Source organism: Anthonomus grandis, chromosome 6 (genome assembly GCF_022605725.1).
Source record: "Anthonomus grandis grandis chromosome 6, icAntGran1.3, whole genome shotgun sequence".
Lineage (NCBI taxonomy): Eukaryota > Metazoa > Arthropoda > Insecta > Coleoptera > Curculionidae > Anthonomus > Anthonomus grandis.
Genome location: NC_065551.1, coordinates 25,793,332 through 25,805,648, shown reverse-complemented (window position 1 = coordinate 25,805,648; position 12,317 = coordinate 25,793,332). Strand labels below are relative to the sequence as shown.

General features: G+C 27.3%; 1 protein-coding gene across 1 annotated transcript in view; it reads right to left on the bottom strand.

Annotated features, from left to right (window-relative positions):
• Positions 1-11,876, bottom strand: part of LOC126737025 (Ig-like and fibronectin type-III domain-containing protein 1) — a 149,917-nt gene extending 138,041 nt beyond the window's left edge. Inside the window, exon 1 of the mRNA XM_050441707.1 lies at positions 11,641-11,876. The gene's annotated coding sequence lies outside the window, so the exon portion shown is untranslated. The remainder of the gene's footprint in view (positions 1-11,640) is intronic.
• Between the last annotated feature and the right edge of the window lie 441 nt (positions 11,877-12,317).

Here is a 12,317-nt window from a genome sequence, read left to right as displayed (position 1 = left end):
AGCCAATGAAATAAACTATTAAATTAAACGACCGATATTAATATTCAACACGTTATATAGATGCTACTATAAAATAAATTCATTTATATGTCGCTATGAAAAACAATTTCAAATGTTGATATCCATATTTAATGTTCCATTAGCCCGGTTCCCTATACATAAAATTTATATCATCCTGTATAGTTAAACATTTAAGCTTTGTAAATAAATAGTTTTTTTTTCGGTTTAATTGATTTTCACTTTAAAATTATTAAATAAATAATTCTTTATATTAATCTTTTAAAATAACCAAGATTATAAAATTAATAAACTATTAAAGAATTACCCTATTTTCATCCCAAATCAAATAAAATAATTTTAATCAAAAGCCTCACCGTTCCTCTATCTATGAAATAGCTCATTCACACCCAGCAATGAATAATTCACACATCCTATTCCGTATTTAAATTATATGAGAAAAAGAAATGGTTACTCGGTTAGCCCTTTATGAGGGTCAAAACGTATAAAAATAAAAAGGGGGTACGGCCGCTTTATAAATGATAATATTAGGCCTCAGGCATATACCCCACAACGCTGTCATTTCACTGAGTTAAAAGTGGATTTGGGCTTAAATAAAAAAAAGCTAGAAATATATAGCCTGACATCCTGGACAATTGTGGATATGTAGGGTCTTTTTTAGACCTATTATTTACGGACAATGAGTTGGACGTCTTGAGTAATACAGGATATAACTTTCATAAAAGACAATCAGTGTTCAAATTGAGTATACGTAATGATAGCGTATATGTAAAATAATTGAAAAGTTGTAAATAAATTTCTGGAATTTTTATTATTCAAATTTAAATATAAAAAAATTTGTTTTATGTAATTGAAATTAGCTTATAACATCGTGGTCTTAACAGCCGTTTTTCAAAAATATATGTGCAGGTAATATTCTTAAGTAAAAAGTAGTAGAGTATCAAGTAGATTTTTTAATAAGTAATTAATGCATAAGTAGTCTAAATAATGCTGTAAATAACCTATAAATATGTTTTGTTTAAATCTGAAAATTTTCAATCTTTATTTATGAGAAAAATGGATCATTTTTCATTAGAATTTATTAGAAAATACCTATAATTTAATAGCAAGTGCTATAGAGAAGACTAATATAGCTCCTAAATACTATCCAGGAATTCAAAGTAGTCAAGCTGGTAAAGCTTCAGCATAAGCCGTTTATCCTAATCAACAGACAAAAATAGGCTTTAAAGTGTACAGAATAAAATCCCTATTCTTCACAGCACTTTTAAAATGTAGCCATTCTGGACGTTCTTGATGAGCGAATGCATCAATTAAGCTCTAGACGGTCACCAGTGTATAGAACAATCTATAAATAGGTTGATTAAGAGCAATTTTCAAGTGATTGGGTAAAGTTGAATTATTTGTGGATAGGCACACCTTGACTTGACAGGTACCATCATATTATTTTCCAAAAAGTCGCCTTGTTGGATCATAGGAAAATAGCTTGAATAAGTAAAACTATATTATAAAGATATGGGGACGTGACTAATAAATATAAATCAATTTATTTTGCTTTTTTGAACTGTACTTGTTATGCTCGTCTATTAATATCTGATTTTTAATTATTTTTGTGCTTCTTTTTTTAAATAGATTTACCGATCTTGTCTCTTTTTTAAACAGAATTGAAACTAAACAAAGCCACTAATCTACTACCTTATTAAATATTTCCTTGCACACAGAAACAAAATTGAAAAAAACGATAAATTTTCAATTATATAACATATAAATTTAAAACATTAAAAAATTATATTATTTGGCAGTATAGCTTTGGGAGGATAGATCAACGACTTCTAATATCTTTTTATAAGTAAACTTTATTTTAGAGGCCTCGAAGAATAGATTTGATATTTAAACTATATACATCAACTTCTTTAAGGCATTTGATCGAGTTAATCATACGATATTAATTGTTAATATGTCAACCTTTAGATTATTTCAGTCATTTCTAAATTGGCGTAACAGTTTTTTAGAAAAAAGAAAACAAATGCTAAATTTATAGAGTAATTTCATTAATTTAACACGTTTTTTAAGGTAGACATATTTCAGCTATTTTATTGAACTGTTTACTAAAGATATTAATATTGAAATAATTTTTTTTTTATAACAAATCCTTTTTAAAATCTTCAGGTTAAGTCAAGTTAGCTTGACATAGCTCAATATCCCTTAATGTAATTTTCGATTAAGACCCAAAATTCTATATGGGCACATATGCAATGGATTTTTTTTCAAGTATAGGTTAAGTAAGTTTAGTTGTTTGGTCAGTATCATATCACTATAATAGTGATATGAAATTGATACCATTAAAGTATTTTGTATTATAAACAGGATTACTTTTTTTTATTGTTTTTTCGAACAGTATTTTGGGATAACTTGGGTACATATGTGGCAAGCAATGGTTAAGTGTAAGAGTAACTTTTAAGTTAAACTTTGCCACATCTGTATACATTCATCAATAAAAACGTTTAGTATTATTATTATTTATAATATCGTAAAATTGTACTACAAAATTCATATTTTCCAATAAATTTCATTCAATATTTTAAAATTTATTAATACACAAATAATAAATTTACATAATACAACCTTTAACAAATTCAATTTAAATTGCATCCAATATTGTGTATAATGAAAAGAGTCATATTTACCAAAAACCTATATGTATTTACTTTTTTGCATTAAAAAAACACATGTATCAGTGGTTTGCTTTATTGTATCCGCAATTTTTAACCCCCCAAAACTACAATTTGTAACGTACTTTGCGTGCGGAAAATTAATTATCGCGAAACAATGGACATTATTTGTCGAAATTTAAATTTATTTAAATCGATTAGAACCGTTTTAAATGAGATCAATTATCTTTAAATTTATCGCCAAACGTTTGTTAAATTTGTCAGCGCATACGTTTGAAAATTAATTTGTGACCTCTGCCGATTAACGATTCCAAACTAGTTTGTTTTAAATTAATAATATTTGAATTCGGTTAATTTTAATGTTGTTTGAAAATTAAATTCGTTTATGTATGAGGTGGCTTCCATTATATTAAAAAGTCAAAATTCAATATTTACCAAATAGTCCTGGAGCTGTTTTGAATTTTGTGCCTTTTTAGGCTTACAAAAATCTATATCTTAAATTCTTTTTAAATAGCTACTTTATATAGTTTTTAAATTTAAAAATCATAGATATTTAAGAAAATTCAACTTTTTCTTAAAAAACAATTTTTTTTAATTGTCTTTCAAAAATCAATTTTTTTTATTTTCACATACACATAAAAAAATATATATACTAACCGTATAGTTAACAATGCAATAAACAAAATTTGCTACAATAAGATTTTGAGCTAATTATTGATATGTTTAAAATCAAAATAACAAAAAAACCTGATAATACCAATCTAAATTTTGTTTAGGTCTTATTATTAGGAATATATTGATATAGTATTTCATAAATATTCGTTTTTATAAATAGCCTTATTTTCTTATAATCCTGAGGATGAAAATAACGATTATTGAAACATCGATACAAACACGCATTTGAGATTTCTCTATTTATATCCAAAGGTGCCGTGTACTTTAACCACTTAACATTTTCAAAGATTAACAAGTCTTTTAAAAGGTTTTACTGGATCATTTTTAAACTGTATTTGAAAGATTAAATAACATGAAAAAAATACGTGTTATTGATATAAGTACCCAAAGTATGTCAGTGCGTATTTTGTTTCTTTCTTATATAGATGCACGATGCTTTTAACCTTGTAGGACCAACCCATCCTTGTACCAGAAAACTCATAATTACCTATTTAGATTGGAAAAATATACCACTAGGGAAAACTAATAAATAACTGGTAAACGCAATTACATTTAAATATTTTAAAATTAAATACACAACATTTGCATTATTAGTATCCCTTTGTGCTATGGTATTTAGGACTATTCAAACTGCAAACAATATTCCCCCTAAGCATCATTTGCCTTAGTTATTTCAGAAAGACATAATACGTAAATTATCCGCTAAAATAATGTAATATTTTGGTAATATGAGGGTGTCTATGCAGATAAATATTGAAAATAGAATGTGTTAGGAAACGCTTTATCACGTTTAATGATTAGAGCTCATCCCTCGTCTGTTTGTCCATTAACTGACAAATTCTACCCCTTTTTGTTAAACAGATGGGATAGCTAATTTGTTATCTTGATGGAGATGTGGTTTAATTTTGGATATTGTCTGGATTTTGTAATTAATGAGGCTCAATGATTTTCATTTATATTTTTTTTTTAATTTAAATATAGGAAACCAGAAAAAATTACTTCATATAAGAGAATGTTTTTGATTGAGGGATAATTCGCTCCTGATTTTTCAGTATCAATTTTTGTATTGAATACAGTTTATATGTCAAAGTTTTAAAGAGATATCCTTTGGCAAATGTTTTGTTGTATTTGATGTTATTCACGAGAATTGTTAAATTCATGGAAATTTCCCATTCATAAAAATAGGATTTCACATACGTTTTTACGTAAAAAAATATTTTACGCACTAGTGTTTAAAAAAGTCGAAAAAAAATTTGATAAATTATAAATAAAATGCACTAGTGCATAAAAAGCAAAATCTTATAAATATTTTGTATAAAGTGAGTACTTTACGTACGGTAATAGAAAAAATTTGTATGTTTAAAAATTTTGCTCTTAAAACAAGTTATTTTTTAATTTTATTTGTAATTGATTAAAGTCGTAAAGAGTTTTTAAAAAAAACATAATAACTATTTTAAATAAATTATTATAATTTTATGTATTAAGGAATATGACAAAACAATTATAATAATTGTTAATAAAATTAATTAATTAATTTAGTTATTAAAATTAATTAACCCGCCGCCGCCTTCCCTCTACCCACTGCCACCAGTGGCGGTACAGCCAACATGTTAGTTACATCTTCTAATCTGTCGGAAAATTTTGAATGTTGAAAATCTAGTATGACCGCCGACTACCCCTCCTTAATGGAATTCTAACAAATTAAACCAAAAAAAAAAACAATAAATTGCAAAATAATATTCGAACCATAAAAACTCTGTAATATTGAATGTACTTTTTTAGCTTTAGGCTAAAGAGGAAGGCTATTGCAAAATTACAGGTTATACTTGAACGTTAAGTTGTATGTTTTAGACATCAAATAGATAGAAAATTATAGATTATTACCTATACGTAATACATTAGATTTAGGTAAAACGTGACCGTAAAATTATTTTTTTAAACATTAGCTTAATATATGAGTTTCCAACTAGGTATTTTTTTGTGCGATTTGAGCTTATATTACTAAATAATTTAATATTAACTATAAATTATTTTAGGCTCAATAGTTCATGCATCTAATAAAGTAAATAGAGCATAATTTATTTAAAATTTTAAATAAAAAGTAAACCATACCGTAGATATTAGTAAATATTTGATTTGGTTTATTAAAAATCCAATCACACATTTTGATGCTAATTACTTTCGTACACATTCTTGTTAATAGCGAAATCTGATTTTTGCAATTTATTCATTACATATGCAAAACGTGTACGGATTTTGATACAGTTTAAGTGCAAAGCATAGCAAATGAGTATTAAATATAAACTTAAATGTGATTCTAAAAGATTATATAAATAATTTATGTAATAAAAAATTGTAATTACATACTTGCATGTACCACAATCTTTTATTTAAAGTGATTTTTTCTTAGTGACTCGAACCCTCACTTCCAGGTATGATGTAATAGATATTAGTCTATCAAGGTCCTACGAATATTAAAGAGAGAATAATGCCCCTTTTTTGAATGTGACATTGAATTATATCAGTAAAAATACAAATAAAGTTCCCGAGATAAAAAAAAAATCATCAAAACGTCTATTTTGTCCTATTTGACATATAGTCAGACTTACCTACTTATACCTTGTAAGCTATTGGCATGACTGTTATTATTATTTAGCAAAAGTCATTATACACTTGTCGGGTATCAATACATCGATAACCTTATGAATTTCTAACAGTAGTCGGTCGACTTGTTTGAAGGTTAACAGGCTTGAATAACTCTTATTGTGATTAATCAGGTGATTATTATCTATCATTGAGACATTTACAAGATCTAAGGAATATTTTTGTTTATACTTGTTTATATATTTTTTGTATTTTACTTAACTTTATTAATAATATTTGATTAATAAGCAACCTGTAAAAATTGAAAGAAAAAGTTGTGGAGCAGGGTCACATCAGAATAATTATGTAATATTTAATTATTATAACTATATGAGCGTTATTTTCATGAAAAAATCTTAAGTCTATTCTGTTTAAAACTCTAATAAGCATAAATAGAAAACCTTTTTTTATAATATTTTTTATTACTTACCAAATATTGATACAATAATAAAAGATTTTGAACGATTTTTTTCAATTTTTCAAGAAAGTTTTCCGGGAAAACATTATTTAAAACTAATTTTTTAAATAAGGTATTGGCAATTTTAAAATTAGCTGAAAGCACGTTTAAGGCAATTCATAAGCATTCATTATCGTAGGATTTACAAAAATACCTTTAAAATCTGCTAAAAAATATTACTCTATTTGTGTGTTTTATATTTTCTAAAGCGAGAATAAGCAAAAGGAAAGCTGGGCCATTTTTAGTGGCTTTCATAAGTCTAAGCTCTCTCACATTAAAAGTCCCATGATTGATCCAAACTAATATTTGTCTATGCGATTTTTCTGTTTCAGTTGCATGTTGCATTAACTTTGTAATTTCTTTATTTTTGTACATAAAAATGCCGTACGTATGATTATCGGATATTAAAGCGAAAGAATAATTGCTCTGACATTACAAGACATGGCACAAAGGCAAATTAAAATTATAAAAGTGTACTCTGGAGAGCTGGTTTTGGCGACTTTCTTTTAGTTATGTAAGACAATGCACCTCCACATAGCAAAAGAGTTGCAAAATTATTCTTAAAAATTATTCTTCTAAAAAAGCCCTTTTGCTCACCAGATTTTATCCTATAGAGCACTTATGGGATTAGATCAAAAGTATAATTAGAGCTGGTTAAATATTCCTGATAACACAGGACAAAAACAAAGCCTCGAATTCGTATCTGTATCAATGCTAGAGGTGGCAATATTAATGAATAATATTATTTAACTAGCATTATTTTTTGATAAATTGACCTCTCAGTTTTCTCAATTTTTTTTATAGAAATCTTCTTAGCCTTTCTTATTTGTTCTATTATTATAAAATTGTAATAATTTTTATTTAGTTTTTTAATTAACTTGATTTGGAAGAACTGAACTCCTCAATGACTTATTTCAAAATACATTTTTCGGTTCCTTGTTGCAGAGAATCGAGAGGAGGAGGTGCCAGCATATACATCCTGGAAAGTATTAATACATCCTATACATCCTATAAAGTATGAGTTCAACAATGCCCTTAGTAGTAGTGATAGATAATAACAAAAAGCAGTCTTTGTTGACCTAAGAAAAGCATTTGATGTTGCAAATTATGATATTCTATTTAATTAGTTAGAATATATGGGTTTTCGATCCCTAATTAAGTCGTACTTATCAAACAGAAAACAATATGATATGTACATGAGCAGAAAATTGAAATCTTGACATATACTTCTGTACCTCAGAAATCAGTAATGGGTCTACTTGGTTTTTAGCTGATTTAAGCCCTCAGTACTACCGTTTTGCAGATGATACTGTTGCTAATAAATGGGATATTATGGTCAATAAGGTAAATAATGACCTAAAAATGGGTAGTCATTAGCTTTTGCAAAATAATCTAATGATCAATATATATAAAACAAAATTCCTATTTTTTAAAGAAAAAAATAAAAGGATAAACCCATTAACATATCACTAAGTGGACAGTCTTAAAAAAAAAACCACATAAATATCTGGATCTCATGCTGGGTGAAAATATTAACTGGAATATGCATGTTAATCACATAAAAAGCAAGATATAAGCTTTTGTTGGAGCATTTGATCAAAGTGCATACTTTTTAGCAATATAACTAAATAAAAAATATATAATGCTTATATCCTTTCGATTTTTAGATCCAGTATGAGGTATGCCCTAAGTCTACTTTTTAATAATCAAATTCTTGAGCTACAGCAACCAAAACTGATTTATAAAGTTAAAAATACCCTTTAAAAGTCAAATTATAAATCTGTTCATTCCAGAGATATACATTATCATTACATAAGAAATAATAATATTCGTCTACTTAGTGCTAGAACAAACATTGCTTTGAGAAATCCTATCTTCCTATCCTATCCTATCATATCCTATCCTATCATTGATTTATACTAGGGTGCTTAAAAGATTGAAGTGTTTTCGATTATTAAGCATATGTGACTAAGATCTTAGAATTAGTATTTTGATTTTTAGACTCATATTGCCATGAATTATTACTGATCTTATATAATTTTTTAATTAACTAATTTACTTTAAAAATGCTTGTTAACATGTAAGATTGAATGTATACTTATGATATTATTGCTAATAAATTCTCGAAATTACTGGGTGATTCCATATAAGTTTGGTTGTATGTATATCTAACATTGGCTCATTTGGCCTTATTGGGATTGAGAGTCCTGAGAGCTCTTTGAATGCCCTCTCTACTTGTATTAATGAGTCTTAGTCAAAGGAAGTGATTCCTGCTTGCCTGAAGTCAGGATTTGAAACTTATTAAAGAATGGTTTAACGCTCATTGTCTTTGCTTAAACTTAATTAAAACCTTGCAAGTTGGAATGAAATTAGGACCATAACTAGTACGAAATACTTACGTTACGTTATTTGAGTCCCATTTTAAATATGGTTCCATTATGGGGTGTTTCCAATCAGAGACTTTTAAATTTTTAGCTTTTTGTTTTTTACTAAATCAGAGCGATTCTTATCGGCGATATTTGGAACTCAAAATTCTAACCCTTACATCTTTTTACTCTGGAGACATCTAGTCTTCTTCTTAAAAATCGCTGCAGCCTTGAGGCTCCTACTTCTCTTTATGATACTCTCTTTCTATCTCTAAGAGTACCTTGGTTAAACAGTTTCTTATAGACGAGGGTCGTAAAATGTAAAATTACCTGCCAAGTAGCCTAAAATCAATAAATACCTTAAAAGTTTCATTTTAGTCTCAGAAAATGGCTTATTACTAAAGCATCCTACAACTTGGAATAGTTCTACTGAGTCACCCCATGAGGTACTCCTAAGCCTTCCCGCTATAGTTGTTTGGTACATTGAATTTAACTTTAGAATATCTTTTTTTTTCGTTTCTTTTTTTATTAAGGATTTAATTGCTCTAATATGTTTAAATATTTTAGCTGAGTACTGGTTATATTTTATTTTCATTGTGCAAGTTGCTTTACTCCATGCTTTGTTAATCAAAATTTGTAAATTTTTTTGGATACAGAATTTTTGAATTTAAAAATTTTGAATGGCTGTCCCACACAATAAAAATTAATTCATCTCTTGTCTATTTTACTTATTTTTCAAAATTATTTATATAAATTAGTTTATGCTTCATCAAAATTCTTATCAAACTTGTATAATTAATTTTCACAATGAATATGATTAATCTAAATATAAACCGTATAATTAAATTTATATTTTAATGACCCCATATCATGTAATTAACCTTAAGATATCAGCAATTTTGAAACCATTTTCATTATTAGGCTAATAAAATTACTAACAATAACAATGAAACTATCAAGACAAATCTGCAATTCATAATTTTCCGCAGATTAAGGCAGCAAATTTTCACACCTTTTGAATTTTCTTATGAAGTAAACGGCTGTAATAACATTGCGGCATAATGATAAGGCAGGCGAGTGTACTTTAAGGTACGAAAAGTCGAGATTGAAAACTTCCCTATACATATGAACTGAGAACGTTGTAATAAAATATCTCATCAGCTTTTCATTGTTTTGGCACTATTAGCAAAAATGCTGTCTGAAAAGTTTGGAATTTTTTGGAAGCAGGTTATAGGGTGTTACATTCAGATAAAATAGTGTAGGAATATTCTTAGAAGATTGTATCTGAATCAATCAATCATTTTGTGCTAAAAAAAAATCACAAATTTCTTATTCAGGGTATCTCTAAAAGGTCTGCACAAAATCGTAGTACATATTCCTGAAGTCAAAATAAGCCGACTTAAAGCAACTTGCCTTAGTCCAAAGTTGCTTCGTTTCTTAGTTATAGGATGTTAAATTTTTGAAATAAAAATCTATGTTGTTATTGTATTTACCATTATGTTAATAAATTGACAAATTAATAACTAAAGATTATTTAATATTTTTCAAAGTTTGTTGTTTCTATCTAAAACCAAATCTTATACTATAAAATTTGTTCAAAATTCCTCAGAAGAAGGAAAATCCTTGAGCTTCTAATCAGTCTTTATTGAATTTTTAAAAGATCTCATATTAAAGATTTTTTTATAAAATATAAGTCAAATATTTATCCTGAATTTTTATGACCTTTAATAAATTACATTTTCTCCATTTCTGTTATTATATATTAAAATACAATCAATGCTTTATTATCATATACTAAATAGTATAATACAATACTAAATTTGATTTTTAAGGGACTTAAACCCTTATAGGAAACAAAATAAAGAAATATAAAAAACAAAAAAATAAAGCAGTCTAATAATTAATATATCTGGCTTCAGTTATGAAACCAGTTTGATTTTCGTAAAGAGTAACAAAGTTAATGAAAATAACGGTCTCTATAATAAATCTCTCTATCATCTTTCTTATAAGGATTTAAGTTATATATTAAATTATTAAGACAAAAGAAAAACTACCCGGAATCTAATTAAATAATAATATTCAGCACATAACATTAACAGTATTAAAATAGCCCAAACACACCCAACATGAAAGAAGTAAGTGTTGCTAACCTTCAATACGGCTGAAGCAATGAAACTCTTTCTTTATGGTCTTTAGTTGTTTTGCATAATGGGTTAAACTAGGAAAGTAAAATACTCGTGTTTTTGATCCTTTATTAGGGGTAAATTAACTGATTTTATGATGATTTTGTATTAGATTTTTTTCAGTCACTGTTAATTTATGTTTATTGGAATATTTAAATTTTAAAGAAAAATTTTATATAATTTAGAAATTTGGTTTAATGAATATCTAATGCAATTTTTTAGTGGATATCTTAAAAACTAATATAGGAAGAAAAATTGTCCTGTACCTTGCAAAATATTAAATTTTATATTCAATTTTTAGATTATTTTTTTATGCTATTAATTTGTGTATATAATGACTATCAAAAAATTGAACGTAATATATGTAATTAAAACTAAATTAAATTGAAGTATCATTCATTGCATGCAAACTGAACAAGTTTTTTTGCTCACCTCACACACTCCTTTAATCTCTTTTTATAATTGAATTAATAACCTTTTTAATTAAAAATTTTACCAGGTAATTTAAAAGGTTTTTTTAAGTAATTCTAAAAGAAAATTCAATTTGGTGGTAAACTATATCTATTTTACGTTTTAACCCTTTTATATTTAATTTGATTTTGGCTATATTACTTTTGTGTCTGTCCTACCTTATGCAAACTGTATCCTCACCAAAACTTAAAAAAAAAAAATTTACAACCAAATGCAAACAAACAAACACAAAAAAAAAGCAGTCAAAAAAGAAAACGCGGTAACAATTTTTCAAAAAAAAAAGACCGCGCTTAAACAACGATAGCGTCGCGACGTCGACCAAGAGAGCGTCTTCGTGCGTCCTTATGCTCGTAACAGTGACGCCGTGAAGACTAAACAATCCACGACGGACGCAGCAGGGAAACACAGACAAGACAGAAATCGCGTTTTAGCGTCGCTTCGGTCGTCGTTTTCCGTCGGTATTCGCGTTCGATTCGCGGGTGCACTTTTTTTTTTTTTAATTTACTTGCAGGATTTTGAAGGTTGATGATGATGGTTGAACATGGTTACATTATAGATAATAGTACAGCCGATCAAGTGAATCTCTTAACAAAATAAGATCACCAAGCATATTTTAATTGTCAATCAGGTTTGATAACAGATGCTTCAGTTCGAAAAGTGGCGGCACTAACCGCCGATATTTTTTTAAAGACTCAAAAAGTTTTTGGATTTGAACGAAAATTCTAGAGTGCATGATTATTTACAAAATATTTGATTGAGCTACATTGATATGACCAATAGTGCAGAAGATAGAGAGCGTCAAAGGTATTAAAAATAAGTTTTTTTTTATTCCAAC